This window comes from Tachyglossus aculeatus, chromosome 1, assembly GCF_015852505.1.
Source record: "Tachyglossus aculeatus isolate mTacAcu1 chromosome 1, mTacAcu1.pri, whole genome shotgun sequence".
In the NCBI taxonomy this organism is placed as follows: Eukaryota; Metazoa; Chordata; class Mammalia; order Monotremata; family Tachyglossidae; genus Tachyglossus; species Tachyglossus aculeatus.
The window spans coordinates 49,671,031-49,677,645 of record NC_052066.1 but is presented as its reverse complement, the minus strand read 5'-3'; positions in this window follow the sequence as shown (position 1 = coordinate 49,677,645).

Below are 6,615 nucleotides of genomic sequence, written 5' to 3'. Positions count from 1 at the left end.
TTTGGGCAAGTCACTTAAATTCTCTGTGCCTCGGTTCCGTAATCTGTAAAATGGGGATTAAGACTGTGAGCCTCCTGTGGGGCAACCTGATCACCTTGTAGCCTCCCTAGTGCTTAGAACAGTGCTCTGCACATAGTAAGTGCTTTATAAATGCATCATTATTATCATTATTATTATATATACCTAGTTATTAGTATAGTGCTTGGCAGAAAGTAGCTGCTCAAGAAATAACACAATTATTAAGGGTCTTACAATCTACCTCTAGGTATTCTTATCTTGACAAACTAACCACCTATAAAAAACAATCCCCCTCCCAGTTGGTGCCTGCCAAGATGAACTGTCTGCTGGGGTGGTGGCATTTGTTAAGCTCTACAATGTGCCAAGCTTTGCACTAAGCACTGGAGTACATCAAGATAATCAGGTCCTAAATAATAATGATGGCATTTGTTAAGCGCTTACTATTTGCAAAGCACTGTTCTAAGCGCTGGGGGGGGGATACAAGGTGATCAGGTTTTCCCACGTGGGGCTCACAGTCTTAATCCCCATTTTACAGATGAGGGAACTGAGGCTCAGAGAAGTTAAGTGACTTGCCCAAGGTCACACAGAAGATATAATAATAATAATGGCATTTATTAAGCGCTTACTATGTGCAAAGCACTATTCTAAGTGCTGGGGGGGATACAAGGTGATCAGGTTTTCCCACGTGGGGCTCACAGTCTTAATCCCCATTTTACAGATGAGGGAACTGAGGCTCAGAGAAGTTAAGTGACTTGCCCTAGGTCACACAGCAGACATAATAATAATAATGGCATTTATTAAGCACTTACTATGTGCAAAGCACTGTTCTAAGTGCTGGGGGGAATACAAGGTGATGAGTTTGTCCTACATGGGGCTCACAGTCTTCACCCCCATTTTACAGATGAGGTAACTGAGGCACAGAGAAGTTAAGTGACTTGCCCAAAGTCACACAGCTGATGAGTGGTGGAGACGGAATTCGAACCCATGGCCTCCTACTCCAAAGCCCGGGCTCCTTCCATTGAGGCACGCTGTGTGGCGGAGCCAGGATTAGGACCCATGATCTCCGACTCCCAAGCCTGTGTTCTTTCCACGGAGTCATGCTGCTTCTCTGTATGGGGCTCACAGTCTAAAAGGGAGAGAAAACAGGTATTGAATCCCCATTTTGCAGGCGAGGAAACTGAGGCACAGAGAAGTTAAGTGACTGCCCAAGGTCATACAGCAGGTAAGTGGCGGAGCAGGATTAGAACCCAGGTCCTCGGATTCTTAGGCCCATGCTCTTTCCACTAGGCCATGCTGCTTAACATGGTCTCTCAACAGTCCACTGTTACATACTTTGTTTGCTACTAAAGTTCACTATATCTTTAAATGACTATTTCTGTCCCCTTCCAGTTTCCCTCGCAGGGTAAAATGCGACTGAATATTTCAGGAAGCAAGGCACAGTCATTTGCATATTTCCTCGTGAACATGTCTCAAGAGGACATTAGTCAGCAAACAGCAGCTCCTTGATGACTCAAAAACTTTTGATATCTCTCATAGCCTGTTGGGTTGGGAGAGTTTCCCCGTGGATCCGATTTGTATCCTGGATAAACTAGATGTAAACAAATCAAGGGGACCATATGGCATCCATCCAAGGCCCCTGAAAGAACTCAACAGGGAAGTGGTGGAAAGAATTTTGCAATCGGAATCGGTCACTTTGCCCGAGGCCAAACTGATCACCTTTTGAACCTCTATCTATAATAGGGTGATTTCCCAGAGTCAGTACTGGAAATTACAGACTGGTGCATTTAACTTCTTTGCCTGGTGGATTAGTAAGGCCTGTAATTAAATTTAGGAAGAGACATCACTTAGGAAGCAACAACCTGATGGAAGAAAGTAAATAAAATTTCTACCAGAGAAAATAACACCACTTAATCAGTCAATCAATTGCAAGCAGCATGGCCTGGGAGTCAGAGGATCTGGGTTCTAATTCTGACCCTGCCACTTGTCTGCTATGTAACCTTGGGCAAGTCACTTAACTTCTCTGTGCCTCAGATACCTCATTTGTAAAACTCATCAGTAAAGTCTCATCTGTAAAACTCACAATCCGGCCTATACACTTCGCTACTCTATAGCTGACCTTCTCACTTTACCTCGATCTCATCTATCTTGTTTCAGACCTCTCGCCCACATGCTTCCTCTGGTCTGGAACTCCCTCCCTTTTCATATTCAGTGGACAATTATTCTTTCCACCTTCAAAGCCTTACTGAAGGCACATCTCCTCCAAGAGGCCTTCCCTGACTAAGCCCTCCTTTCCTCTTCTCCCTTCCGAGTGGCCCTGACTTGCTCCCTTTATTCATTCGCCCTCCCACAGCACTCATGAACATATCTGTAATTTATTTATTTATCTTAATGTCTGTCTCCATTTCTATATTGTAAGCTCATTGTGCGCAGGGAATGGGTCTGTTTTATTGTTATATTGCGCTCTCCCAAATGCCTAGTACAGTGCTCAATAAATGTGATTGACTATCTTACTAAAATGGGGATTAAGAATGTGAGCCTCATGTGGGACTATGTCCAAATTGATTAGGTTGTATCTTCCCTGAGCTTAGTACCGTGCTTAGTATTTAGCACAGAGAGTAAGTACTGAACAAGTACCCCTTAAAAAATTGTATTTCTTGAAGCACTTAATATGAGCAGAATACTGTACTAAGTACTTGGGAGCATACAATCCAACAGAGTTAGTAGGACTGTTCCCAGCCCACCAGAAGCTTAAAGTTTAGAGGGGGAGACACATATTAAAATAAATTACAGATATATACCTAAGTGCGGTGGGACTGAGGGTGGGGTGAAGAAATCCAAATCCGAGTGCAAGGGTGATGCAGAAGTGAGAGGGAGTAGGGGAAATGAGGGCTTGGGGAAGGTCTGTTGGGTGAGATGTGATCTTAATAGTAAGTCACTCAGTCAATTAGTCAATCATTTTTATTGAGCACTTACTGTGTGCAGAGCACTGCACTAAGCACTTGGGAGAATACAATATAACGATATAACAGACCCATTCCCTGTCCACAGTGAGCTTACACTCTAGGGGGAAAGACAAACATTAATATAGATAAATAAATTACAGATATGAATTTAAGTGCTGTGGGGCTGGGGGGGATAATAATAATAATGATGATGATGATGGTATTTGTTAAGTGCTTACTATGTGCGAAGTACTGTTCTAAGCTCTGGGGAGGATACAAGGTGATCAGATTGTCCCACGTGGGACTTACAGTCTTAATCTCCATTTTACAGATGAGGTAACTGAGGCACAGAGAAATTAAGTGGTTTGCCCAAGGTCACACAGCTGACAAGTGGCTGAACCGGGATTCAAACCCATGACCTCAGACTCCCATGCACACACTCTTTTCACTGAGCCACGCTGCTTGGGATGCAGAAGGGAGTTGAAAAAAAGGACTAAAGGGCTTTGTCAGGGAAGGCCTCTAGCAAGGCTTTGAAGGTGAGGAGAGGCTTTAAACTATCCAGTCAGCTACAACTCTTAGAAGGGAGTAGAGTCAGTGTGGTCTGCCACAGAAGTATGTACCTGCTAGTCAGGAGGCCAGGAATTTTGGCCACCTGTGTCATTGGCCTGTTGTATGACTTGGGACAAGTCATTTAACAACTACGAGCCTTCCTTTTCTCATTCATAAAATGGGAATAAGATACTCTATATTCCTACCTCTTACACTGGTAGCACCTTGAGGGACAGGGGCCGTGTCTGATCTAATTATCTTGTTCCCCCCCCAGTGATTAGAATTGTTTTGTCACCTAGGAAGCACTTAATGAATTGCCACCATCATGTGGAACAAGGAGTACCAATGGGCACAATATAATGATATTTTCAAAGAATTTGACCAAGTTCCACACCAAGGGATTTTAAAGGACTAAGTAATCATTACTGCATCAGCCTCCTCTCCGATTTCCCATCCTCCTGTCTCTCGCCACTTCAATCCATACTTCACGCCACTGCCCGGATCGTCTTTGTGCAGAAACGCTCTGGGCATGTTACTCCCCTCTTCAAAAATCTCCACTGGCTACCAACCAACCTATGCATCAGGCAAAAACTCCTCACCCTCGGCTCCAAGGCTGTCCATCACCTCACCCTCTCCTCCCTCACCTCCCTTCTCTCCTTCTCCAGCCCAAATAGCCTGCACCCTCCACTTCTCTGCCTCTAATCTCCTCACCGTGCCTCGTTCTCGCCTGTCCCGCCGTCGATCCCCGGCTCACATCCTCCCCCTGGCCTGGAATGCCCTCCCTCTGCATATCTGCCAAGCTAGCTCTCTTCCTCCCTTCAAAGCCCTACTGAGAGCTCACCTCCTCTAGGAGGCCTTCCCAGACTGATCCCCCTCCTTCCTCTTCACCTTCTCCCCCTACCTATCCCCCCTGCCTTACCTCCTTCCCCTCCCCACACCACCTGTATATATGTACATATGTTTGTACGTATTTATTACTCTATTTATTCATTTATTTTATTTGTACATATTTACTCTATTTATTTTGTTAATACATTTTGTTTTGTTCTCTGTCTCCCCCTTCAAGACTGCGAGCCCACTGTTGGGTAGGGACTGTCTCTATACGCTACCAACTTGTACTTCCCAAACGTGCTCTGCACACAGTAAGTGCTCAATAAATACAATTGAATGAATGAATGAATGAAAGGACTAAGTAATCATGGTATTAGAGAGAATGTTCTGTTATGGATTGAAAACTGGCTCAAAGATAGGAAAGAGAACACTTGAAAGACTGTTTTATGGGATAGGGTAGTGTAAATAATGAGGTTTCTGAGGGATCAATGTTGAAACTGGTTTTTATTTAACATTTTTATAAATAATCTGGAAGAAGGACTCCCCAGGGAAATCTCAGGTTCTCATATGATATGAAGATCTTGTAGGTACTAAAATGTTGTATTGTGATGAAGTGAAACACTCAGAAAACCTCACAAACCTGGGATAAGCAGCATGGCCTGGCAGAAAGAACACAGGCCTGGGGGTCAGAGGACCTGTATTCTAATCCTGGCTCTGCCTCTTACCTGCTGGGTGACATTGGGAAATCACTTAACTTCCCTGTGCCTCAGTTCCCTTGTCTGTAAAATGGGGATTCAATACCTATTCTCCTGCCTGCTTAGACTATGAGCCCCATCATCATCATCATCATCAATCGTATTTATTGAGCGCTTACTGTGTGCAGAGCACTGTACTAAGTGCTTGGGAAGTACAAGTTGGTAACATATAGAGCCCCATATCATGGCTCAGTGGAAAGATCCCGGGCTTTGGAGTCAGAGGTCATGGGTTCGAATGTGGCTCTGCCAGTTGTCAGCTGTGTGACTTTGGGCAAGTCACTTCACTTCTCTGTGCCTCAGTTACCTCATCTGTAAAATGGGGATGAAGACTATGAGCCCTAAGTGGGACAATCTGAGCACATTGTAACCTCCCCAGCGCTTAGAACAGTGCTTTGCACATAGTAAGCGCTTAATAAATGTTATCATTATTATTATTATTATTATTATTATATCTACCCTGGTGCTTAGTACAGTGCCTGACACATAGTAGGACTTAACAAATACCACCATCTCAGCAGACAGTTCAGTTGCCTACTGTCTGACATTGAGCAAGTCACCTAACTTCTCTGGCCTCAGTTATCTCATCTGTAAAGTAGGGACTTAATCCCTGTTCTCCCTTCCACTTAGATTATAAGCCCTGTGTGGGACAGGGACTGTATTCATTCATTCATTCATTTCATTCAATCGTATTTATTGAGCGCATACTGTGTGCAGAGCACTGTACTAAGCACTTGGGAAGTACAAGTTCGCAACATATAGAGATAGTCCGTACCCAACAGTGGACTCACAGTCTATAAAACTGTATCTGACCTGATCATGTTGTATATTTTCCAGTGCTTAGAACAATGCTTGACAGGTAATAAACACTTGGCAAATACCACAATCATTATTCTTATCAGAGAGGGTTTGGGAAAGAGATCTAGGAATCCCTTTTAACTATTCCTTCAAAGCCTCAATCAATTGTGTATGCCATAAATACTGTCTTTGCTGTTATACACTATGCAAGGTGCTGTACTAAGTGCTTAGATAAATGGTCTCACTGCTGTAAGGGTGTCACAACCTAAGCGGGGGGAGGACAGAAAAAGAGAATAATAAGAATGCAATTCATAGAACAATTCAAACAAGATAAAATTCAACAATCCAAAATGTCAATATTGAAATACCTAAGGCAAATAGTATTTGCTTCACTGCTCCAGACCAACAGTCCTTGATGAATAAACGGCCATAACTTCCTTAATAGTCTAAAGTTTCAAAGAATTGGTTCCTTTCCTGATCAGAGGGAGTGGGGAGGCAATTTGGGCCACCGAATACCACCTCTCATGCTCCCCTAAAGTCACCGGTTGCCTGGAATAATAATGGCATTTATTAAGCGCTTACTATGTGCAAAGCACTGTTCTAAGCGCTGGGGAGGTTACAAAGTGATCAGGTTGTCCCACGGGGGACTCACAGTCTTAATCCCCATTTTACAGAAGAGGTAACTGAGGCCCAGAGAAGTGAAGTGACTTTCCCAACGTCACACA